This window comes from Ursus arctos, unplaced genomic scaffold (genome assembly GCF_023065955.2).
Source record: "Ursus arctos isolate Adak ecotype North America unplaced genomic scaffold, UrsArc2.0 scaffold_11, whole genome shotgun sequence".
Lineage (NCBI taxonomy): Eukaryota > Metazoa > Chordata > Mammalia > Carnivora > Ursidae > Ursus > Ursus arctos.
In genome coordinates this window covers 14171030-14198398 of record NW_026622775.1, presented here as the reverse complement: position 1 = coordinate 14198398, position 27369 = coordinate 14171030, and positions in this window count along the sequence as shown.

Sequence of the window (27369 nt, the reverse complement as noted above, 5' to 3'; positions counted from 1 at the left end):
AAGATAAATAGAAAATCAGAGGTAGCCTCAGAGGACCTCTGAGGGAGGGACCTAACACTACCTCCTCTAATTGTCTCCTTTCAATCTCTGACTTTCCCCTAAAATGAGATCTCAGATAGCTATTTTCATGGGCACCTAGATAAAGTATTAAGCCAAAAGAAGATACTAGTGTATTTGAGGTTTAATCTCAGATATCATGATACAATTACATTACATTTACATGACAAAACAAGTAGACAAGTTAACCAGTTTTAGCCAGTACCCAGTCAGTCAGCAAGTACAGGGGAGCAAGTGGGGGGGGGGGAGGCACAAGAAGGAGATAGATAATGGAGAGCAGGGACAGTCAAATTACTGCCTCTTCTTCTTCTTTCTTTTTTTGTTTTTTTAACATAACCAACCTTTCTATCTCACACGAAGAATATCTTAGGTAACAACGAAAAAAATGCTAACATCATCTTTTCTTATTTTCGGGGTTATCTGATAAATGTAGCCTTAAAGTACCTTTAAACTGAAATTTTATATTTATTTTTGACAATTTTTTGCTTAATAAGAGTGCTGATGACAGATATAGATATATTTCCCCTGAATGTCATAACATATGAGAAAAAGGGGAAATCAATTCAAAGATATTCCTAAGGCTAAATATGTTGTATAAATATTCAGGGGAGTGAATTATATAATGTGTGAGTTCAGCAAACCATAGAAAATGAGGAATACGACTTTGAGTGACGTATCATTGGGAATAACATTAGAAAGAAATGTGCTTAGCCGGAAGTCATCAGAAACTCTGATTTTCCAAAATCCAATCAACATGCAAATGTATTTATTGCCCAACTTCTATAGCATTCTTGGGATATTGTGGCAAGCAAGCACCAGTGATCACACACTGAGGCAAATAATATGGTTTTGGGTTGAGAAATGTAACACACACACAAGAACATATTTGTCTTTCCTTGGTAAACAAATAGGTTAGATATTAAACACATCATATTTCTTATTTATATGGTGTAATTCTGTATTTTCAGTGCAACCTAACATTTCATCTATCTTTTGCTTGAGATTTTTATTTCATTTACTGAATCAACCATAGGAAAAGCAAGTGTATCTCTACCTTTAGTTTGAAAAATGGCATAGGGAAATATATAACATGAGATAGCTTTCAGATTAATTACCTTTTTAATAAACTAGCCGTGTCTCGATTACATTCTAGACCTATAAATATATGGACATTTCAATGACGAGGGTTCACTTTATTATGCGCAAAGTGGTCCCGTTTTACAATTAAGTGTAATTATTGAGACCATCAATGCCACCATGAGGTTAAGTATAAAAAAAGAGCTTGTGGTATCTCTTCAGGATATGCAAGAACACAATTGGGTAGCAAGGGTCAAACACAGCTTGGTGTGAATTAAACGAATAGGGGACTTAGGACTCTCCTGGCTCGTATCTGCGAAGTCCTACAGCAGGATAGCTTCCAGCTTTGGTAGCTCTGTTGGCTCAACCATAAAGCACAGTGCTTGTCATTAATATCGATTACAGAGTTTGAAAAGAACACTAAGCCATAGTTCAGGTTCAGTAGTCCTTTCCCCATAATATCAATCCTGCCTGCTTTCTTTTTTACCTTACTTAGGTTTTTATCATTTGTTGGACACAGGTCTTCTGTTTTTTTATTTGAACATACGAATATTGATTTTTTTCCCTTGAAATTAATCAACCTAAAACAGTAGAAAAGACTTGAAATAGCAATTCCACAAATATTACATGCCAATCACATTCCTGGAATGTGATTTTTCATAAATATTTAAATATTATAGACTTTACTAAAATTAGAAATTAGAAAATTTAAAATTTTCTCTTTTACTTTTACTTTTTATATTGTCCCTTTCAAGTGTTTTCTTTCTCGTTATATACCGCTCCCCCCATTCTACTTGCAGGACTCATAGGCTCGTATGGGCAAAAATGACATCATCCCATCTGCTTCATTGGCAAAGCGGCTGACAAACTCAGTGACAAAAACAAATGCCGTGTACACCACTGCCCGTTACGGAAGTGACATAAAGTCGTACATGGAAATTCGTGTGAAGAAAAAATTTTAGCAAAATGCACACTGGGAAAGAATAGGCTCATTTATTAATAAAAATTAAACTATGATATATTTTGGATTCAATTAATACTAATATTAAGCTATTAACTTTTTCCTGATCTCACTCCACGTTATATTTGAGTTCACTTAGCACACCATTCATTCGTGTTACTAAAATTATAATCATTACTCCCATGTAAGATTGAAGGGCTTCCAAGAAACAGTTAAGATAAACTGAGATAAACTTCAAACTATAAAGCCTCACTGAAATCCCTGTATATTTCAATCATACACGTCATACACCTGGCACTAAGTAGGTAACTAGTAAATACTTATTTCAATTATTCTTCATTTCTTCCATAATATAATTCTAAGATGTGTTCTTTCTCCCTTTCTTTGTTCCTCCTTCTTTTTATTATTATTTTTTCTTAATTCCTTCAATGGCTAATACCTTACAGAACTGCCTTACAACTAGCTCCCTTCAGCAGCCGTTCTCAACATCGGCTGCCCACTAGAATCACTGGCAAAGCTTTTAAAACACTCTACCTCTGCAGATTCTGATTCTCTCGCGTGGAACGAAGGCTGCTTGCTCATTGGTATTTCTTAAAAATTCCCAGGCGATTGTAATGGGTTCAGAACTGAAGACAGACAAGTAAGTCACTGTGACACAGTGATAGGAGATCTAGAACTGGAAAATTCAGGAGGTGCCGGAGTGAACACACCTGCCTAGATCTGGATGTGGAGTATATGCATAACTCTCCCAAGATGAGTGATTCTTGAGCAGCACAGGAGAGAAGGACACACTGACAGGAGGAAGAAGCAATGGAAAGCAGGAGAAAGAAGAACTTTTACATAAAGAGGAAAGAATATATGGAAACATGCAAAGTTTGGAATTGCCCAGCTAGATGAGCACATTGGAAAGTAATGGGGGGCCCCTGGGTGGCTCAGTTGGTTAAGCATCCAACTCTTGATTTGGGCTCAGTCATGATCTCAGGGTGGTGAGATGCGTGTGGAGCTTACTTAAGATCCTCTTTCTCCCTCTCCCTCTGCTTGCTCCCCAATACACCCTCCAACCCCTTGCTCCCTTGTTCTCTAAATAAACTTTTTTTTTAAAAAAAGGAAAATAATGGGATAAGAGGCTAAAAAAGACCAAGGAGAAGCTGAACTTGGTGTGCCAAGCTATGTGTTTAGATTTTATCCTACAAGATTTAACAGGAGATTAATAAGATCATATGCAGATTTTAGAAATACCACTCCGAGAAAATGATGATGGGTCAATGGAAAGGCACCTAGAACGACATCAAGGACGTCAGTAAGGATGCTCTTGCAGGACTCCCAGGACAAGAGAGAGTGGGGAAGTGTGGGAAGGAAGGAGTAGTGATGAAGGGAAGAATGTGAGCAAGGGATAACAAAGGCCGAAAGATTGAGAGGAGTCAAATGTATGTTCTCAGTTTGGCGCTTGAGCGATTAGGATAATGGCAGAGCCATTGTTCAGGATGGAAACTATGGCATATGAATAAACTTTGAAAAGAAAACTGATGATTCACATTTGCACAAATTGTATTTTAGAGATCTAAAAGATATCCAAGTGGAAAGCTAGGTTTAACAAGCAGTAGACTTATGGATCCTGATCTCCAGAAAATTCTGGACTAAGAGAAAACATAGGAGTCATTTAGAAGGTTAATGAATTTCTGTTTGTGTATGGAAGTCCTCAGGAAAGAGCATTTGGATTGAAATGAAAAAAGAACCAAAAACAGAGACCAACAGAACACCAACATTGAGTCGCTTACATGCACACATGCGCACTTGCTTTTGTGTCGCTGGAAAGTGGGTGCCCAGCCAGACATTACATTTCCCATGCACGTAGGAGGGGGTAAGTGACTGGATTTCATTTGCGGAGTAGGAGCAGAAGTTGAGCAGAAGTTGTGTGTGTCAGGTCCATAACAAGGCTTTTAAGAAGAGTGTATTTTTTTTATAGGCGTTTTTCCCCTTCTACCGCATTTCAAACATGATAGGATCCTAAAGAATGCCAGAGGCATAAAACGAAAGGTCTCCTAGTCTCTGAACAGCCACAGAGTAGAAAGCCACCAAAAATACCAACTTTGCACTGTTACATGAGCAGGAATAAACTGCTCTTGTGTGAAGTCCCTGGGATGACCACAACTAAAACAATGACTCTTTGCGCCATATTGCTCATCAATCCAGTCTCCTCTGCCCACCCTATGCGTACAGCTCCTATTCCTCCTTCAAAGCCCAGTTGTTTTTCTTCTCTTCTGTGAATTCTTTTAGCCATGGTCACCTTCAGTGATGATTTCCTCTCCTGAAATCTTCGCGTCATTTTCGATCACTCGTTTGGCAAATAACCATGCTTTTTAATGTGTATTATAATTTTAATTGTCTTTTCATGTATTTTTAGTTTTTCTCTTTCTGGGATAGACAATCAAGTTTGCATTCAGTATATTTTTCATATTTTTTTTTCAAAGAATAAAAAGGGTTTTTTTCTTCATTAAAATGAGACAATTTCTAAACTAAACTCCAAAATAAAGAAGAAAGGGGGGGATTTTTGAATTTTAATGTCGATTGAACAATTATATAAAAGTTATGTGCTTGGCAAAGGAACTAAGCCTGTCTGTGTATGTGCTTTGAATAATAAGGATTATATTTTAGGAGAACAATAAACTATGGAGCCAACTAGATTTCTGTGTTCCTTAATCAGCCATTCTGATAATTTACCTTTATTTTTGAAATAATTGTAGAACCCATCAGATGCATTACATTCTGTAGCACTCAGTTTTTGATTTTATAAATATCAACTGAAATCAGGAGTAATTAATTTACATTGTTTTGTATTAGGTATATTTTTCTTGAGCTTACTATCATACTTATAGGCCAACAAGTTCCGTATTCTCATAATATTATGATGAAATTATATTATATATATTTATACTATATATAAATATATTTACAAATGTATATTTATACGTAATATAAATATATAAATATATTACCTACAATTTCAACTTTAACTTTGTGCTATAATGCGAAGTGTTAGATTTCCCAGGTCTGGGTTAATGGTTGGAATTTGGGTGGAAGATGGAGCATTCTGTCCCCTTCAGCCAAGGGGGTAGACGTTTCTATGCCAGGTCTCACACATCCTATAAGCTATCATCTCTGAAAGGCCCTTGGCCTGTTGCCCTGTAAGTGTTTTATTCCCAAGCTAGCAGCTAAAATAAATGACTCCACATCTTTATTTCCCATCTATCAACTGCACAGTAGACTTTAAGGCTAATTTGTTACTCTACCCCTTTGGAAAAAGAAAAGGTGATAAATGGTTTAATTAGATTTGTTTTTTAGAAGAAATCATTTCTGCAAATGCGAGGCTGTGGAAATCATGCCTGAGGGACAGAATTAGGAAAAGAAAATATTTCTCTAGAAAAAGCATCAAAGTGTTATGACCATAGCCCAAGAATGATGAGACAGAAAAAGTATGCGTTGTTTATGACCACATTGCCACTAAGGCTCTTATTCCATGACAACCATTTCGGTGAACAAGAATAACGGGTCAGAAGATACTTTCAGAATATTTCACTGCTTTAACTACAATGTTAAATCTTTATTTGACTTTATTATTTGTCACACAGAAGTCTATACTTCAAAAGAAAAATGGTGTAACTTTCAAATGGATCTTCCCGCACATTTATTTTCCCCAGCAGGGCGACAATGTGTTTGCAGTCAGGGTATAGTGCTGCCCCTTGCCTGCCTGCCTTGTCTGACTGCCTCAGCGTGAGAAGGAAATGCAGGTTGTGAGGCTGAGTCAGCCCTCGCATTTCCAGTGTTCTTACCACAGCATCTGAAATCCAGGGCTACCTTGCCTAGAATTAATGACTAGGACTAAGTATTTCTGAAGCTTATCTGCATTAGCAGATAAATGCTTTTATTTATAGTTCCTGAGTCATTATAACTTGAAATGAGTTGAACACACAAATTCCTGAAAGCACCATCTACAGGATAATTTAATATTTTCATGTTCATGAATTCTGAGACTTAATTGCCCCATTTGGTTTACTGGAAATTAGTTGTTTATCTTCTAAGATTAATAGAGAATTGGGTTTTCATGATCCTAAGAATACTAATCTTTCATTTAAGATGGGATCTATGCTTAGATTTGCATGAAATTCATAAGTTTGTAGTAATAGTTATCCTAATGTTAAATTTTTCTAATAGAGGTGAGGAAGCATTAGAAATAAAAAGTTGTTCAAATGAATTGTAAAGAAATCTCACATCTGGTAAGTGAACATTACTTAAAATCACATTGTAAGTGACTGATTCATAATTCAAGTCCATTCCATTATAGCCATTGGGATAATTTAATATTCATTAATCATCCAATAGGGGAATGTGTCCTTAACGTATCAGTGTTTTTGAAACTTTCAGAATCTGTGGGCCACTTGATGGATGAGGATGTATACACATAACAATTTTAAATTTAAAAAAATACAACAGGTTCAGTATAACTTTTAATATAGAAAATTAAATATATTTCAAAAAGTGAAATTAACAATGGTTTTTGAAATCATGAAGATGACAGTGTTAGGAATCCATCACCAAGATCTTTGTTTCAGGCTCAGTATTACATGCTTTGGACCAAAAAATCAAGTTCTACATATTACGTAAGGATGGACAAGATGCTTTTTCTTCCTCTTTATCTCTACTAACTTAGAAAATTTACAGTCAGGATGGTAAGGCAGGAATGAGATCAGACACTGGGAGAGAGGATATTGAGAATAATGATCACAAGATTGGAGCCTGGTTCTGCCACTTATGAGCTAGATAACCTTGGGCAAGTTTCTTGGCCTCTCCGCGCTTATTTCTCCAACTGCACAATAAGGATAATAACAGTGCCTAAATCCCAGCGCTTGGGTGAAAGTTAAAGAAATTAATACAGATAAAGGTATCAGAAGAGTGCCTGGCACATAGCAAATGTTCAGGAGATATTAACCCTTTTATCTGTTGATTCTGTTGGATCATGACTAAAGTTGAACCCATGTACAACACGTGGCTGCACCAGTGGTTCGTAAGCCAGGTCCGTTCTAATTGGTCAGGCCTGGGCCATAACGTTGTTGAATATTTTTCAATACCACCCTTGGCAAAGTCCTATATATTCACATAAGGCATTGATATAAATATTACAAAAAGAATCTTCATTGAGCATGGCTTATTAGCCCCCCATTAGATATATAAGTACTTAGAAGCTAAACACTTGTCAATTTCAATATAAAGAATGAGGCGGATCGATTCTGGATCCACTTATTTAGCAAATTGTTCTTTGCAAAGTAGTTCTTCCTGTTTATTTAATGAATTTGAATGTAGTTTAAAAAATATATGTCCAAAGAAATTTTCTTCTCTAAGAAGTGAATAAAATCATCTATTCAGGGGCGCCTGGGTGGCACAGTGGTTGAGCGTCTGCCTTCGGCTCAGGGCGTGATCCCGGTGTTATGGGATCGAGCCCCACATCAGGCTCCTCCACTATGAGCCTGCTTCTTCCTCTCCCACTCCACCTCCTTGTGTTCCCTCTCTCGCTGGCTGTCTCTATCTCTGTCATATAAATAAATAAAATCTTTAAAAAAAAAGATTAAATTCATCTATTCAGAGAAAATTTTACTCCAATCAGTTACCTGACAATTTGTCTTTTTAAGAATTATATTATTCTGTACATTAAAACATCAAGTTATTGTATTCCTGAGTGTTTGGTTCAACCTATCAAGATATTAAGATATTAAAGTTTATTTATCTATACCACTTGAGCAAGCCATTTGAATTAAAACAAAGATTTTCTGAAATTAAAGGATGTAAAGGAATTTTTTTTAATTCAATTATTTTTTGGAAAATTCATTCTTGTAATGAAAGGATATTTCTGTTAGCAGATCTATTAAGATAATTCAGCATATTGGTACATAATCACTAAAAATAAAAAACTTGTAATGGGCACTCATCATAAGCATACATACGTGTTAATGTATTTAATTTTCACAGTAACTCATTAGCATGGGTACCATTTTTCTCTTCATTTGCAAATGAACAGAGCCTTGGGGAGGAAAAGTGATTTGCTCACAACTAGTAGCAGAGGGGGTATTAAAACACAAGCAAGTTTGATTCCAGAGATAATGCTTTTAAATCCCACAGTAAACAACGTTTGAACACAGAAATGACTATGTTTAACACCCATTCTTAGTGAAAGCTCTTAACAAAATATGAATAGATGAATACATTTACGTCATTGTATTTGTGTGAGTATATAAATCATAGTATATAAAGGAGAAATATGATACATTAAAGTCAAAAATATAATTTAATATTTGTTCTGCATAAAATTGGAAAGTAGTTACATTAATCCGCATTTGCAAATGATTTCTTTGTTTACTTAGAGAGAAAGCAAATCAACTAAAAGACTATTTTACAGGACCATTCAGGCAGGCGGGCGGAATTCTAAGATGGCTCCTGAGATTTCCACCCTCTGGTCTACACAGTCTTATGTGTGAGAGAATATATGAATAACATGGGAAATCACTCATGAATTAGGTTACTAATCAATTGACTTTCTGTTAATCAAAAGGGTGATTATTCTGGATAGGCTAAACTTAATTAAAGTCACCTTTAAGAGAAGGAGACACATCAGAGAGAACCACACCCTGCTGGCCTGGAAAAAAGCAAACAGCCGTGTTGTGACTACTTACAGGGGCCATGAGGCAAGGACTGCACTTGCATACTGTTGTCCTCACCCCTGCCTTGGACACATGGCCTGCAGTGGGGAGGACAGGTAATGGTCCAATGGCAGAGATAGAAGCTTGGTCTCATTCATGCAAAGAATGATCACCTGTCAGGGCGCCTGGGTGGCTCAGACGGCTAAGCTTCTGCCTTCAGCTCAGGTTATGATTCCAGGGTCCTGGTTTGAGCCCCATGTTGGGCTTTCTGCTCAGTGGGAGCCTGCTTCTCCCTCTCCCTGCTGCTCCCCACTGCTTGTACTCTCTGTCAAATAAATAAATAAATAAAATCTTTAAAAAAAAATGATCACCCCTCATCTAGGAGAGTTTAAGAAAAACAAGTGAGACCATGGATTACTACATGGGAGGCAACAGAGAACTTGGTGAAAAGGGCCCACGGGCATCTCAGAGCAACAGATAGAAAGCCATCGGATGCAGGTTCTAAAAAACGTACAGAGGTAATGCAGTGATGGGGGCACACAGGGGAACGGACACCTGCAGCCACTCCCACCGCAGAGCAGGTGCTGCAGACCAGACGTGGGTGAGAGGCAGTGCAAGGGCTACCGTGCTGGGCTAAACCGCATCTTGGTGATGAACTATTGGTATCCCAGAGGCCAAACTCATCCTTTTTCCGGTTGGATCAGTATATCAGTACCATTCTGAAGGCCCGATCTCACACAATCTCATGAAAGGAATATCATACAGGCCAGTAAGAGCTGTCCTAGTTAGGGACTGATTACAAAGGAGCATACCCAAATCTTTGTTTCTAAAATTGAGGAAATAATGAGTTTATTAATAATGATCTCATCTGGGGCACCTGGGTAGCGCAGTCGTTAAAGCGTCTGCCTTCCACTCAGGGCGTGATCCTGGCGATCTGGGATCGAGTCCCACATCAGGCTCTTCCGCTATGAGCCTGCTTCTTCCTCTCCCACTCCCCCTGCTGTGTTCCCTCTCTCGCTGGCTGTCTCTCTGTCACATAAATAAATAAAATCTTTAAAAAAATAAAATAAAATAATGATCTCATCTGCTAATTTTTGAGAATTCCACTATACGGCAATACGCTATTGAACTTTGAACACCTTAACATGGGTATTTTTTAAATGCATGAATAGCTATATTGATAGCTCTTCTTTTAGATTAACATAAGAGCAACAATGAGAGGGAACATTTAAAATGGGATGAGATTAATCAAAACTGCATCTTTCCAATGGCTTGGCATAACTGCCATGTTCTTTGAGAAGGGAGGGAAATTACTAACAAGAAGTACAGACAAGATTTTGGCTGTGCCCAGTCATCAAGTTCTTGACCTTTCAAAATTTGAAATCCTGGATGAAGGATTTGAAAATACTCTCTAGGTGACTGCCTATGGTTTCCAAGGCAAGATAAAAATAACTTTATTAAGTAGGCAGGAAAATGCATACTACATATATATATATGTATGTATGTATACATATATATATATATATATATATTGCTCTTCTATGTATATATGTAGTATATATACTACATATATACATATAGTAGTATATATACTACATATATACATATGTATACTACATATATACATATGTATATAGTATATATACATATGTATATAGTATATATACATATATACTACATATATACATATAGTAGTATATATACTACATATATACATATGTATGTGTGTATATATATATATATATATATATATATATATATATATATTGCTCTTCTTTGATTGGCTCTAACAGGGATGGATCGGAGATTTTGAGTCCAGTCTCTAAATTTAGAGTAAATCAACAAAAAGATTCACGTTTCAGTCGGGCCAACCATTGTATGAAACTAATTGGTAACAGATGTTATCAGCTGGAAAAAAAAAAGTATTACTGGATTCAATGAGAATTTAACCATGCAAATCACAGCCCAATTAGAATCAGACCTTAATAGGTGCATGTGGAAAACATTTTTGTGCATTTGATGCACCTCCATCCAGTACCTTCTGCCTCCTCACACAGTTACCCCAACCTCTGTGTCCCCAGGGTGAATACTGAGAATAGAGAATGCTCAGGTCTTGGAGTGATTACTGGGAACATGTTAACAAATTTCTTCCATCTTAACCGAAATTGTGTGGAACTTACTCCACCTCAAAAAAAGCTTTTAATTAAATATTGTTCATTTATTGGACCAAATCTGGGTTTATGGAAAATTTCAATAGTTTTCCAGGTATATCAGAGACACTTAAATGGCATCATCCAAATGCCATAAAACATATTTGAATGAGATCAGGTCTTCTTAGTTAAGGATCTTATTCCATAGATAAAATTAGGGAAATAGGAAACCAAGATGTTGGGCCAGGAAAAAACACACAAGTAATATATGTCCTAGTTTAAGTAAGAGGTAAATGAATAAAACCAGTTCTCTCAGTGCTTAATGCCACCTTAAAGGTATGTCTGGAATACACAGGTTATGCCATTTTATACTCCCACCAATTGTGTCTTTGTCGTGTCCTTGCTATCATTTGCTGTTGTCAGGTGTTTTTTGCTTTTTTTTAGTTTTAGCCTTTTTAGTAGGTGTGAAGTGGTATCTTACTGTGCTTTTAATTTGCATTTTCTTTATGTGCAATGATATTGGGCACTCTTTTTTCTTTTTATAATTTTTAGTTGTGTTTGCCCCTCCCCCTCAACTACATTATGAGTTGCTAGAAGGTAGGAACTTAATCATTGTTGACCTATTTTGAGAAAAAAAATTTATCTTCACATATAACCTTCTATCCCGGTCTCCTCATATATCACATCTTTCTTAGCTGTTCTTTTCACCTCTCATCGTCTTTCCCCTCCAGGATTCTTTGATAGGACCGTGGAACTTGGGTGCTAATTTACCATCTGCAACGCTCATAATCTTCTCTCATCTATTTCTACTTCCAGGTTTTACCTAATAAACAAAACGATGCTTAATTACCAGCTGGAGCAATAAAAAGCATTTATAAGTCTCCTGATGTGTAAGTAATTTATTTAAATAATGTAAAAATACTTAATTTTATGATTGATTTTGATAAACTCCCAGAAAGTACTTTATCTGAAACTCAGCAATTTTTATTTCTATAAAGAATTTTTTCTCTTTCTGCTTTTCCATTTTCCGTTACTGTGTATACTAATATTGTAATTTACTACAGTATGTTTGGGACAAAAATAAACACATTTGGAATGTAACTATGTCTTTAAAAGTCTCAATACCTTTATGACACAACGGGCAAAAAATAGAGGCGATGCAATGTTATTTGCAAAAGAAGTAAAATAGTTTAAAATGTTGCTTTTGCATTCGGACCTTCAAAAACATGCTCAATAATCTAGAGAAAATAATGGTGTTTTTATCCTAAAATGTTACAGTCTCTTTTGCGCTAGGCTTTTGTATACACGAAATGAATTGTTGGGCTTTTAAAGAGGTGATATTTACCCTAAATGTTGTGAGGATTAGAGCTGGTGAAGAGCTTTGATCTCCAAAAGCAAACACAGAAACCCTCAGCAGCCAGCATTGGTAAATCACCCAGCCCAGAGGAAGCAGAAACAATCTCACCCCAGACGTCCTTTTGGAATGTTGCTAATGCCACCTCACGTTTCATCTGTTGCCCTGGAACTCTTCTGTTTTTGCTTAAAAATTCCACATCATTACCATGCTTTCAAACATAAACCACAGCATAGTATGTTAATACAGTCGTATTCTTCAGTCGTCTCTTTATTCATTCTTCCTCCGTTCCACAAAGCTGTAAACAACTCAACTTTGATAGTAGGTAAAATTCAGGGGGTGTAGGTTTCTTTGCCTATGAGGAGGAAAAACAAACAACCTATCATCAAAGAAGGGAAGCAGCCCTGGGTGCCTGTGGCTGCTCAGAATCACTGGTAAGTGTGTTACTTTGTATACATTGAGCTCCATGATCCTGACGCCATGATTATCCCAGTTGTTGCTAATACCTCACCGAGGTTCAGAACTTGCTGGCGACCAGACACCTAAGTACGTGTTGGAGCAAGGCTTCAAAACCAAGATTTGCCGTCCTAGAACCACGGATCTTTCCACTGTGTAACATTACCTGCTGAAGGGCAATCAACTTTTCCTGTTATCTCAACAGAGTAGTTTAATGATATTGAATTCTTTTCTTCCCGTAATCCTACCAAAGGGAAGTGCAATTCCCAAACAGATTAGAGCTCTTTTTTACGCTATTACACGTGCCAGGGCTACAGGGTTATTAAGGAATTTATTCGATTAGAATGAAAAAAGCAATTTATTCTGTAAGCTGCCCTTAATTAGTCACATGGATCCCGTCATAAGTGAACAACCTAGGTGAACGTTTGACAGTGCTCTCTGATCCTGGGAAAGTGTATTTTTATTTGTTTCCTCTCTGTCCCTTTCCCAGAGGATGAGTTTTCAAACAAGGAAAAGTCCTAAAACAAAAGTTGTTACTTACACATTTTTCTTTCCTCCAACCCCACAAATAATTGTAGGTCCTCAAAAGTATTGTCGACCAATCATGTTTTGAAAATACATCATTTCAGTGGACTTTTTCAAGTATTTATTTTGTGTAGTATGCAATACTAACATTAAAAAAAGTAAATAACACTTCTGGCATTAAAAATATACATGAGATGATTAAAACATGAGAACAAAATAAATAATATTATAAAGTATAGTTTCTTTATGTAATCACACATCTTTAGTACATAAAGCAAACTTAGATAGTGTTTAGCTCAACTCCTTCCTTTCCTTGGTGAAGAGATAAAATGACTAAGCCAAGTGTAACCAGTTTTGGAAAAAAACATATGACTTTTTAATAAACTCTATTATGGAGCGAATGTTTACATCTCCCCAAAATTCATGTAAAAACTCTAACCCCCAATCGGACTGTATTTGGAGATAGGGCCTTTATGGAAATAAGGTGAGATGAAGTCATAGGGTGGGGCCCTGATCCCATAGGCCTAGTGCCCTCACACGAAAAGACACCACAGAACTTGCTCTCTCTGCCTCTGCGCAGGTCCCAAGGCAAGGCCACGTAAGGAGAGAGAAAGCCGCTGAACCGGCTACACAAGGGGAGACGTCTCACCAGACACCAGACGCTCTGCTGGTACCTGGATCGTTGGCTTCCAGCCTCTAGACCTGTGAGAAAATAAATTCCTACTTTGTAAGCCCCCGCTGGGTGGTATGCTGTTATGGAGGTCTGGGCAGACAAATATAAATTCCTTATGAAAGGTTTTTACAAACACCTTTCAGTCCTAATTCATTTTAAATTATAGAAAAATTGCAGTGAGCTGCTGAAAATTTCATTGCCCTAGTTCATGAAGATCAGTGGGATGACTGGGGGCGGGTAACAAACGGTGTCCCTCAGAACACATTTCTTCCTTCTCCTCCTTCCTTAGCAATAGAACTCCTCAATTTTAGTGGCTGCATCCCTATCCTGAATGAAGTCTGTACTTTCAAAAATTCCTTGCAGCTAAGTGACGCCCGAAAGTTCTGCCAATGGACCCTCAGTGGAGGTGAAACAGCCAATTTCTGGATTTTGTCCTTAAAGAAAGGAGGCATGCTCTCCAGCGCGCCTTCTACCTGCATGCTGGCGGCACGCAGAAGTCAAGGCGGGCGCGGCGGCATCCGGGCTGCACTGATGAATCGTTGCACACTGCACCGGAAACTAATGATGTACTGTATGTTGGCTAACTGCACGTTAAAAAAGAAGAATCCATGTTGCCCATGACATGAAAAGAGGGTGTTGAGGAAGACAGGAAGAACAACATGTTAGAACAGGGATGAATATGAGAGCTATCACATCTGCACTGGACTACGTTCGCAGACCTTTGAAAGAGAGAGAAACAGATTTCTGCTTTGTTGAAACCACTATAAAGCAAGCAATTGTAAGTATATGTCAGAGGCTAGAAAAAATAAATAAATAAATAAATAAATAAATAAATAAATAAATAAAACCAAAAAACACCAGTCAAACATTCCAGTCTCCACCTGACAGTTTTTCTGGTTCCATTGAGTTTTTAATCTGAAAAATAAAATAGATGATGATTATTAAAATATTTCAACATATTTCTAATGACGAGTACTTTTATTTAATCAAACTTTAAGCTAATAAAAGGTATTTCTCTTAGTTCTGATATCCACAGAACATAGTTAAATGTAGAAGAAAAAAAAAAGGCAGAGGATTTGTTTGTTCTTTATTAAAAGAACTGGCATGCATTTCATTTTTTATAAAACTATATGCCTTTCAAAATCAAGGCCTACTGGGAATACATTTTAAATCAACGCCAGGTTTGCCCTTTTGCCTACCAAAAAAAAAAAAAAAAACCCAACCCTACAGCAGTAATGACATCACTTCCCTGCTGCTGAAAAACCGCTTTAAATTTGGTAGTAAATGTTGCAAACTCATTTGTTATTCTTTGTTCACAGAGGCAGAAGTGACAGAATTATCCTTGCAAATTGCTTTGATAAATGTTATTCCTTTGGGATTAAACATTCCTGAACTCTTTCTGCTTTACTGATCTCTTTCATGCAATCCTTTTGACAAAGACTAGATTCACAATTGTGTGTTTGGGTTTTTTTTCACTGTTTGGAGATTTTGGTTAAATTTTCTGGTTACTTGCCAAAAATGCTCCACTGCTTAGGGCTTGGTCTTTCTATTTTCTAAAGAATAATAGCTATAATGCAGATGAAGAACACAGCATTATTGTAAAATGACACGGAGAGTACACAGTAAATGTGCCTGAGTATTTTATTAGTTTTTTAATGCCATCACTCATATAAACAATCCTCGCTTTTCAAATGGATTTCCTTGACACAAGAAAAAATTGATCATTGCTGTGTTTTAAAAGAAGCTTAACAGTTTAAATATTTATAATCCTGGGTTTGGGTTGAATTGTTAATACATAATAAATCACATTCTTCCTTCTGATTTCTGGTGAAGAGGGCAAGGCATGAGTCACCATATTGAGATGGTTATGGATGTAATTCCATAATCTCCAGCATAATGAGTATTGAACGTGTATCTCTCAGCCCTGTCTTTGCTCAACTAGTACCTAACTAAAATGTTTTATTCTTTATTTTAAACCTATTAGGGGACAAAAACCCTCAACATATTTTAATTTTGGGGGGGGGAAATATATTTCAATTTGAATTTAAAAGTGTTCTATTTGGATTTCTGAAGTTGCTTGGAATCACATGACTATTTGTAATAATTTTTAACATTTTGATCATTTCAACATATTGAAACTTTTTAAAATCAAGATTAACGGATATATTCCATTGTACTGACAAAGCAAGTCAAATGATTCACCAAATCTTCAAAAGAATGGCCAATTGCTATAGTGCTGAGCCACAGCGCTTTCAATTTATCCACTGTCCTTGGTTCTCTGAATTAAGAAATGAAATCCACATAGAGAAATACATCAAGCCAAAAAGTAGAAAGAGGAGGCACGTAAAACTTGCCTTATGTTTATAGATCAATAGAACTGGACCTTATTTAGACATGTATTTTTAAATGCACCAAGAATATTCCAGAATAAAACCAGAGCACTAAGAATAGATCCTCAGGCTCAAGAGATGTAGAGGATTGCAGATAGAAGAACCCAAGTGGGATGGAAGAAACATTTTCCTGAATGTTCATTATTCGGGGCTTTTTCTGCCTATTGTTTCTCACAATTTGAACTGTATGAAGCCAACATTTATACTGGTCCCTCCTTTCCAATACTCACCCTCAAGCCTCCCTATTTTCATCTACAGTAGGCAACTTATACCTAATTGTGTTTAAGTATTTTCGGGGGGCATCTGTAAGTGCGTTTTGGTTAGACAGTCCCAGCTTCACATTAGTGATGGCAACAGTTCTTTCATATGTTTGCTCTGTTATAAAGCCGGATGAATGTGCTCTTTGCCTCCATGTATCATCCTTCAAAGGCCATTTTGAGGATTTTTGCCAGTACCTTAAATGTAATGGATTGTGTGCATTATACTTTGATGTATGGGACTCATGGAAAATGGGTATCATAGCGTATAGACTCACACTTCCCCAGATAACAGATAAAAGAGTTTTTGGAGAGGGAAAAAGTATGTTTTATTATTTTTTTACTCAATTTAGTTCTTTAGTTCATGTTTTAAAATGTAAATAAGGCACCACTCCTAATTGTATGACTATGTCACTAATACAGTCAGATGTTGGAGAAAATTTTGTATTTTTGCTGCATGCATGTAATTATTTTGTTGTGCAAACTCCTCCTCTTACCCTCCCTTTCTCCCTTTCTTCTTTTCTGTTTTCCTCCGGATATATAATTCCTGCACAGCCACTGTATGAAAAGTACTGCTCTCGTTGCTAGATTAAATAACATATTGCTTAATTAAAAGGATATGATTTGTTAAAGAGATGTTTAACTTAAATGCAGGACTCTTTCATCTTCTGGTTCCCACCGAGGGATTTTCTCAGCAAGCCTCATGCCACACATCGTGGCCCCAGGGCCATGTGGTTTCATGTGGAACATGGAGCCCTCAAGCCTGAAAAACTGTTTATTAGAAAAATTGTTTATTAATGCCAGTGGAATGACTTGTTAACAATGTAACTGTCCTTCCCCCAAACCACTACTGTCACCCCTTCCTTTCCCCCTGGTAATCACTGTTTTTCCTCTTGCTTCTTCCCAATGACTATGATGACTTTTTATCCTCTCAGGGAAACACAGAGATGTGTTTAGTCTACACCCAAAATTGGCCTTGCCTTTTTCCACACTTGCAAATGTCTTTAATCCCTCCAAATCAAATCGGCCTCCCGATCATTCTCTCTATCACTAAACTTAAAAACTTATCGCATGACAGCTCTGAAGCAGAGACTGGAATCATTCTAACCAGAGAGAGTCCCTTCACCTCAATGCATCTAAGATGGAACATGTCTTTTTCCTACCAGGAGGAATCCTCCTCTACTTCTAAATCTTGCTCAGTGTTACCACCGTTTCTCTAGTCTCCAAACCTCAGTCTCTTGGCATTTTCCTTGATTCTCCTTATCCTTATAGCTTCACCTGCCCAAATATCACAGTTCTGCTCAGTGACCCTTTATTTGGTGTCAATCTCTGGCATTCAGATCTGATTCCTATTTCTGCTACTTGCGTCTAGAGTGACATCATCAGTATGACAGCCGCCCACCATATGTGACGACTGGTTACTTGAAATGAGACTTGAATGAATGTAATAACTAAAATTTAATTTAATTTACTATTTATATAGCTATTTGTAGTGAGTGGCTATTTTATTGGACCACACAGTTTTAGAGAATAAAACCCTAGATTTAAAAATAAGATTGTTAAAATAAATGAGGTTTTTATGGAAATAAGCGTTTTTAAAAACAAAGATGATAAAAAATTGAAAATCACGGCAGGGTCTTCATCCCGGAATGGGTTTGGAAAGAAAATGGACCACCTCACTCTTAAATGACTTAGACCTCTACTGTCCAAAATAGTAGCCACTCACTGCATGTGGCTAAATTTAAATTAAATTATTTAAAGTTAAATAGAGTTATAAATACTGTTCCTCAATCATACCAGCTACATTTGAAGCTCAGTAGCCACAGTGGCTAGTGGCTACGAACTGAAGACTGTAGGATGTTTCTGTTTCTGTGGGAAGTTTATTTGAACATTGCTTGTCCAGAGTCCGTTACACCATCTTTGTGTTCAGTATAGACTCTTACCTTAGCTTCCTTGATCAGTTTGCAGGCTCCCGCCTTTAAATGAATTATAATGTCAGATTAATTTTACCTAAGTCTTGCTTAGTAAATACCTCGACCAAAAAAATCTTTAAAAAGTCCTACTGACTAGGAATTCATGTCATAACTTTCAACACCCAGCGTCTTTTCAATGGACCATGGTAAACCTCTTTAAATTGACCGCTCTGTGTTCCCCAAAATCAATGTGCTAATCAAGAAAAAGCAGACCAGAGTCATTCTAAACTCCAGTCCATTTCTCACATCCTAGCAAGAATTTCCTCCTCATCTTTCCTCACATGGTTTTCCAAAATCCTGAGCCCTGCATAACCCCCAACTTCCCATGAATTCTCTGGGACTCTCCTGCTGTCAGTGATCCCCATCTTTTGTTCCACTCACACTCCTGCAGCGTGTCTGGATAGAAGGAAGGTTTCCTTGTATCTGTCATGTGACAGTGGTTGGTAGTGTCTGCACAGAATGCAGTGTTGAGAGAAGCTATGAGAAGGCACGAGGGAAAGAGGAATGAGATCAAGCAGCAAGCAGAGTCATCCATAAGATAAGGGGAGGATGCCAGACAAGCCCTAAGCCTGTCAAGCCTTCTCTGGGTAGGTATTCGTATCCCCAAGTATCCATTCTGGGCACCTTACTTGTCATGTTCCTCCCTCCCCTCTCCGCATGTACAAATGTGACTTTTCCAAGGCTCAGCTCTTGCGTTCAGCTTCTCTGCTGAAACCCTGGAGAGACCTTGGGAATCCTGTACTTTAGAAATACACTTTATCACACTGCATATTATAAATTCTCTAAAAGCAATCTTGCTTCTCTTCATTGGGCCTAAAACCTAGCAATACTTAAAGAAAATACTAAGCAAAGTCTCTGTTAAATGAAAGAACACAATTGTTACAGTTGCCATGATTCATTATTTTCATTTAAATGACTCACTATAAAGAGAAAAGTAGATGAATTTGAAGTAATTTTAATTTTTCTTTGCCTTGAAATTTGGCTCAAATTTAACTCCCTTCTCTTTTATTTCATGAATATATGGTAAAAACTTGTAAGGAGATCTGGATTGGAAATCTTCTCTTGCTGATCTAAAATGAGAAATTCTGGACTTAGAGCTTGATATCAAAAGATTATATCACGGGGTGCCTGAGGGGCTCAGTTGGTTAAGCATCGACTCTTGATTTGGGCTCAGGTCATGATCTTAGTATGGTAAGACTGAGCTTCTCGTGGAGCCCGGGGACAGGCTCTGTGCTCAGTGGAGAGTCTGCTTGAGATTACCTCTCTCCCTCTCCCATTGCCCACCCCCCCTACTCTCAAATAAATAAATAAATCTTAAAAAAAAAAAAGATTATATCACCAAAATCCAGATCAAATTTGAGTAAATACCTAGATTTCTGAAGATTTTAAAGTAAAGGAACTCACACTCAAAATCAACCTCAGTTTATCCATAAACCGACTTAAAAGAAATTGCATTTGACAAACATGAAAACCCAACCACTGCTCCTATATGTGATTCATCTTAGATTTTAAATGTGAACTAAAACATTTCCAATTGTTCACCCGCATATGTAAGAAACACTTGGCATGGATTTAAGTAGTCCCTATAGGATCATACTGGTCATTCATTTTACTTATCTTTTGGTTTATTAGAAATGCCAAGCACTAAGCTTTGCCACAAGTATTCAATAACTACTGAAGGAATTAGCTGCAGATTTGCTGTCTTATTTTCCTAGCCACAAAAAAAAAAGACAAATGGTAGGTCTAAAGACCATGATGCCCATTACTCACAAAAGGTTGCTTAGCTATTTTATTCAGAATGCATTTCTATTCATTACTCAGAGCAGCAATATGTAGACAGGAAAAGAAAAATTAAACAGTTCTCCAGAAGTCCATCTAAAATGAGGTTGATGTTATAAGGCATAGAAACCCCCAAATTAAATGTCACAGTTGACTTTAAAATAGCCTAAAACCCATTGATGTTCTTGCATACTTGATCCAAAGCATTATTTCCAGAGACTGAACCCAGAGAGAGTTTCTTAAGCCCAGGAGGCTTATTCTGGCCTGGGTCCAATGCTATTGAGCACCTAAAATGTTTCTCTGACTGTACGTCCATTATACATAGTACTGACATATGTGCATTTAATTTTATAATGATTGTTCATCTGTGCAGTCCTTAAGTTACAGATACCCAAAATACATAAAAGTGGGGTAGTAGAATGGTGGAATAATGTTTTTGGTGAAAGTGGTTGAAAATTGATTGCTTTAAGGACATGCTGCAACATGCTTCCACTGGCAGCAGTACGGCTCTCAAAATTAATCATTCTCTTTTTCTCTAACAACTGAAAGTAATTGAAGCTTTCCATTGCTATAAAATAAATACTTATCATTTATCCTGAATAGCTAATATTACTTTCTCATGACGTTATAAAATGAAAATGATTGACGTATTAAATGTGACTTACAGTTATGAAATAATGTCAAGAGTAAAAAATTTTGGAAAGAATAAAAAGTAAGAAGATGTATGTGTTAATCATGAAACAGTCATATAACAACCCAATGAACACAGAAAAATGGAAAGTGTGACAACGATAACTTACGCGTGATGTGTAGACTCAAAACACTTCACTCTAAAATACTATTAAAACTTAGAGACATTTTCTATGAGGATTATGTCAAAATTTATAAATGAGTAACAGTAATAGCAAGAACCTGACATTTCTGGTAATCAATTAAGAGAAATTGGTCAAGACAGCATAATTTAAAGATAATCGTAACTAGTGATGAAGCATGGTATTTTTTCTATGACTTGGAAACAAAATAGCAAAGCATGTTGGAAAACTCCAAACCCATCCAGACAAAGAGGGCACAAACAAAAGTCAGAAAAAAAGACAATAGTGACCTGTTACTTTGACATCAATGGCATGGCTCCTGCAGACTTCCACCTACAATATCAAGAAGTCAAACATGGTAGGAATAGAAATTGTGAGAATGTCAAGGATTTGATATGATGGCAAAGAAGTAGAATAGTGATTCCCTGCATCTCACCGATACTGCTTTGGCTCAATATTTATGTATTAAATACTCGTGGAGAACTATGTGCTGGGCAAATCCCAGCCTTCGGGAACCTTACATTCTAGAGGGGTAGACTGATTACGGAAGAATCGACACACGGATAAAATAATTTTAGGTAGTAATGAAAGCCATAAGGAACAACTAAAGATACAAAGTGAGGTGCGGCGAAAGCTTTATTTGGTACAGGCTGATGACGCTAGGCCTAGACGTGAGGCCCTGGAGGTGCTATCCCAGCAGAAGCTTGGTTAAAGAGGGTGAGTAAGACAGGAGAGGCTCTGGTAAGAAGAGCAACCCAGGCAGGGAAATGACAAAACCAAGGACTCCACATCAGGAACAATCTCGTATGCTTTTTTTTTTTTTTTAAGATTTTATTTATTTGACAGAGACAGCCAGCAAGAGAGGGAACACAAGCAGGGGGAGTGGGAGAGGAAGAAGCAGGCTTCCAGCGGAGGAGCCTGATGTGGGGCTGGATCCCAGAACGCCGGGATCACGCCCTGAGCCAAAGGCAGATGCTTAACGACTGTAAGCTCCTATGCTTCTTAACCAGCAAGGGGGCCTGTGTGAGCCAAGGCGAGAGGAGAAGGACAGATGTGGATGGAGACAGAGTCAGATGGTGCAAAGCATTGTAGGAGGGGTAAATGAGGTTCCCCCTTAGTGTGATGACAACCGCTTGTAAGTTCTGTTACCTGATTTACAATTTAACAAATTCATTCTGGCTGCTCTTATAACAGTATAGCAGAACGATAAGGAAACAGACAAACTAGTTAGGACTCTTCCAAAATATTCCTGAGGAGAGATAATGGTGTCTTGGGCAAAGTAGAAGTGGGGGAGGTAGTGAGAAGTCCTTGGATTTAGCTCATACTTAAAAGTTAAAATGAATAGGTCATTTCTTTTTTTTAAGATTTTTATTTATTTATTTATTTATTTATTTATTTATTTATTTATTTATTTGACGGGGGGCGGGGGGAGAGAGAGAGAGAGCACAAGCAGGAGGAGCTGCAGGCAGAGGGAGAAGCAGGCTCCCCTCAGAGCAGGGAGCCTGATGTGGGGCTCAATCCCGTACCCTGGGATCATGACCTGAGCCGAAGACAGACGCTTAACCAACTGAGCCACCCAGGTGCCCCAAAATGAACAGGCCTTAATAATGGAATCATTATGGGGTTTGCAGAAGAGGAGGCAAGAATGACTTTATGCACAAAAACCTGAATCCACGTAGATCTTTCTAGACTGGAGGTTTTTAAGATTTTGCTGGCTTTGAGGGCACTGATCAAAGAAGGATGTCAGGTTTTGAGGAGTTGCCACAGATGGGTTCTTTGAAAGTCTTCTAGCATTTACTTGAATGTACAAATTCAGTAACTCTTGACAAAGATACCCACACACACGGGGAGCCTCGTTGGTTCAGCAGGTGGAGCATGTGACTCTTGATCTCAAGGGTGTGAGTTTGAGCCCCACGAATAGCGTAGAAACTACTTAAAAAAAAAAAGATAACCACACACATAATTTTAAGTTCAGCAATATTATGTCACTGTCAAAGATAAATGTTGCCAGATGGATTCACGCAAGCATATGTGACCCATGGACTTCTCTCAAACCAGACAGTGAATGAATAAAGTTTAGTTACCCATCCTTGCATCCCGGCTTTCAAAAACAATTACTATTTGACCTATAGACCGGATAAAGAGCAGATAGATAATTTTTATGTTTAGAACACAGATCCTTAGGTCACACATGTTTTTTTGGAAGGGAACCATGAATCCATATATGTACCAAGTATTATCTGTAGACCGAAAAAAATTAATGATTATTATACAGATGTATAATATTTGAAAATATCTGGAAATCCAGTGTGATTAATTACAGACACAATTATTTAAATGTATTACTTAATAATTCGTAGCTTTCTGCCATGTATCACTCAAAGATCACACACCACAAATAACAAATCAGGAAATCTGCAGTGTTGGTTAACCAAGAATATTGACTCAATTTCTTTTTTTTTTAACCTGGATAGGGGACCTAGGCACTGTGAGGAGCCCAAGATGAGTAAGTTCTCAGCAGAGGGGAAATATAGTGAGGACAGTCAGGGAAGCAAAGGAAAATGCAGTCAGCTAGTTGGCCTGATAACTGGTGGTCCCTACAGTCCAGTGTGGCCCATGGAAATGGGCCCTCCAAGTGCACTGAGTCAGAGTCTGTAAACTCATCTGATACCTGCTGTAAGCCAATCACTAGGCTTTTCACTTTCTAATTCATACTGGGCTCTGGAACCCTACACAGGAGTCCTAAAGGCTTATGTGGTTTATATTTTATGATTTAATACAGAAATATTTGTCTCATTCTAGTAACACTTTCCAAATGGTAGATAAATTGATTTAATAGTTATCTCATATTTAGAAATTTCCATAACATCTTATTTTTTTCTTATCTGAATACTCATCACCCATTGACATGATTGCGTTTTGAACCTACAGTCTTGTCTACCAGTTTTTAAGCTTCATAAGGACACATTCCATGTCTAGTTCACTGCTGTATCCTCAAGCCTCAGCAGAATATTAAGAACTGTTCAATGGATGCATAATAAAGATTTCACTCATTAACAGTTATTTCTAAGTACCTACTAAATGTCTACTTGACCTAAAAGTGAGGGTAGAGCATAAATAAATAAAAATAGTTGCTCTTACAGAGTTCATATTCTGGTGAATATTTGATGAATGATGAGCAAGAAGTTTTTGCTTGATTCATGGTCTCATACCTACTTCCCAGGTGTGATGTTAGGATGTTTTAGAGTCCCTCAGTTGTTTATTTAAATAATACTTGAAGAACTATGTCAGAAGACATCTCCCTCACTCTCTTTCTCACGCTCCCTCTCTCTCCCTTCCTCTACACCCATCTCCCTGTGTTTTTCTCAGGTAGCAGACAGCTCCTGGCCCACCCAATAGCCACTCTCCCCTTATGCCACAGTAACCGAATCTTAGGAAATGTGCCCCTGGGAAATTCTGCACATCCCAGACTCACCGATGGTTGGCCATGGCCATGCAACTAAGTTCTGGCCAACAAAACTTAACTAGAACTTATTGGTGGTACATTGGGAAAATCTTCAAAGAACGTGGCCTTTTGCAAGTCCCCCTTGCTTAGGGCCCGAGCTATTCTGCCACAAAACTCCACATTCTTCTTAATGTTCACTGTACTATGACAAACAGAGCAGTTTTCAAAATACAGAAACGGACATGATAATGTGATAGGAGAAAAAAAAAAAAGCATTTGGTATATTCAAGCCAAAAGGCAACTTCTAAAGATTGGTGAAAACCAATAAATACAAGCTAAAAATAAAGGAATAATCACATACTACACCAATATGTAAAAGGTTAAGAGGAGTTTCGTGCATTACTACATAGAGATAAGAAGCACAGGTGATGGACATCATCAGACCTAAACACGAGGAGCAATTACTAATTGTGTGAACTTTGGCAAGTTCTTAAGCTCTCTCGGCCTTCATTTCTTTACTTTAAAATGGTAATAATACTACTAACTTTACTATAATGTTCCAAGGATTAAATTAGACAAGCGTATGAAGTTTTTAACATATAGATTAAGGATCAATAAATGGAATTTTCAATTAAAAAGACAATATATTAAGAATAATAGTATAAAAAAACTGATGTTTGTAAAGAATCAAAATTTAGAGGATAAAGTGAGAAGTTGTAATATATATAGACATGTTTGTGGTTATATATACACACATATATACAAATATACATCATTTATCCCAAAAAAAGAAGGTCAAAAGAAAACTTTTAAGAAGGCAACAGTATACATTTTAGGGCTTAATCAATTTTTGCTGAGAAAACCGGGATCATTTGAGCAGTGTTTTTCAAAAAATATCCCCTGGGAGGTGGGGGAAATGGGGAGATGTTGGTTAAGGATACAAACTTCTAGTTATAGGATGAATAGTTCTGTGGAGGTGATGGTTAACATGGTGACTATAGTCGATACTGTATAATGTACCCAAAAGTTGCTGAGAGAGTAGATCCTAAATGTTCTCATCACACACACACACACACACACACACACGCACACACACACACAATTGTAAATATGTGAAGTGATGGTAGTGTTAACTAACCTTACAGCAGTAATCATTTAACAATATCCTTGTGTATCAAATCATCACTTTGTACACCTTAAACATACACAGTGTTATTTGTCAATTACATCTCAGTATGGCTGTAAAAAATCCATAGATCTCCAATTTGCATTCTCAATATTCCAGGATCTCTGGCCAGATATCTGCCAGGAGAGTTAAGGGCATAGAGCAAAACCCTTGGCCTCTTGCCTTTTGCCTCACAGTGTTGGTTGCCGGTGTTGGAGTAAATGTAGGGCAAGGCCTAAATCCAACACCTGTCACGCAGTGTTTACTCCCATCAAGGCAAACCCACACCCTCCCACCAACTAACAACTAGCAATCCCTTTATAAAGCCACCACTCATGGAATGTCAAACCCAATACTGTGTTTGCTGCTGACTCTCATTATTTTTCTGGTTTGATCTTCCTCGCTTTTATTTCCATGTCAATTTGCAAATCATCTTGCCAGATTTATAGCATTTGAAATACTGCAAGTTGGATTCTACTTTCTAAAACCTTGGAAACACATTTAAGAGAAACTTCACATCCAATTTCAATTTTAATATTTAAAATGGTTTTAAACTTCAGAGTGGTTTTTTTCCTTACTTCACAGACCACTCACCCTTGCACTCCTATCTAGTTATATTTTAATCTGAGTATGACGAGGAATAATGGAATAAAGAGTACCCAAACTTTGGCCTCAATTTAACAAGGGTACATCGTTGAACAAGAGGTAATTTTTAGGTTAAACACACACACACACACACACACACACACACACACACGCACATCCCTCATCTCATTAAATTTCCTAGCACCAAGGATAATGTGTTGTGTTTTAATTTTTTTTTTTAATTTTGATTTTGGTTTGCCTCTGATGTCCCAAGTCTGCAGATACTTTAAACTTTGGTAGGAAAGGGCTCAAATTCTTAATGAAGCAAAGAACAGCCTCACTGTGCTTTTTTCTAAAATGTAAGTCTCCCCAGTTCTTCAAGAAAAATATTATGTGTTAACTGTGGAAAGACAGAATGTTGAGTCTCTTGTCAAAGGGCAGATTGATGTGATATGAACCAAAAGAGAGAGAAACATTAGCTAAACTGTAACCCTCCTGAGACCAAAAAAAAAAAATTAATAAAACCCAAGTAGACTTTGAAGTTTATTCATTATTTAAGGTGATTTTTTTTCATGAACTTGTCTCCTTTTATATGTTATCCAAGTATCCATATATTTTCCCATAGAGATAAGAAAAAAATGCCCATAAGACATTTTGAACATATGGGTTTCTAAGTTTCACACTGATACAGATAAGGTAACTCTATAAGATCTTATACTGGCCACGTGGTTAGGATGGAAACATCCAGAGCTTGACTATCCATGGCCAGAGATACCTAAAACTACTTTGAAATGTAAAGTGCATGATTCTAAGAAATTAGAAGAATCTCTAAACTCTCTCTCTCTCTCCACTCTGGCAACTTACCCAAAGGAACATGTTCCAACATATGTTACTTAAAATGCATATTGTCACTCTATGTTTGTAGAACAACTGGTTAATTTACACAGGTTTCTTTATTGCAAACTTTCTCAGAACGTTTGCTAAACTAATGTGCATGGGGATGGACAGAAGGATATATAAT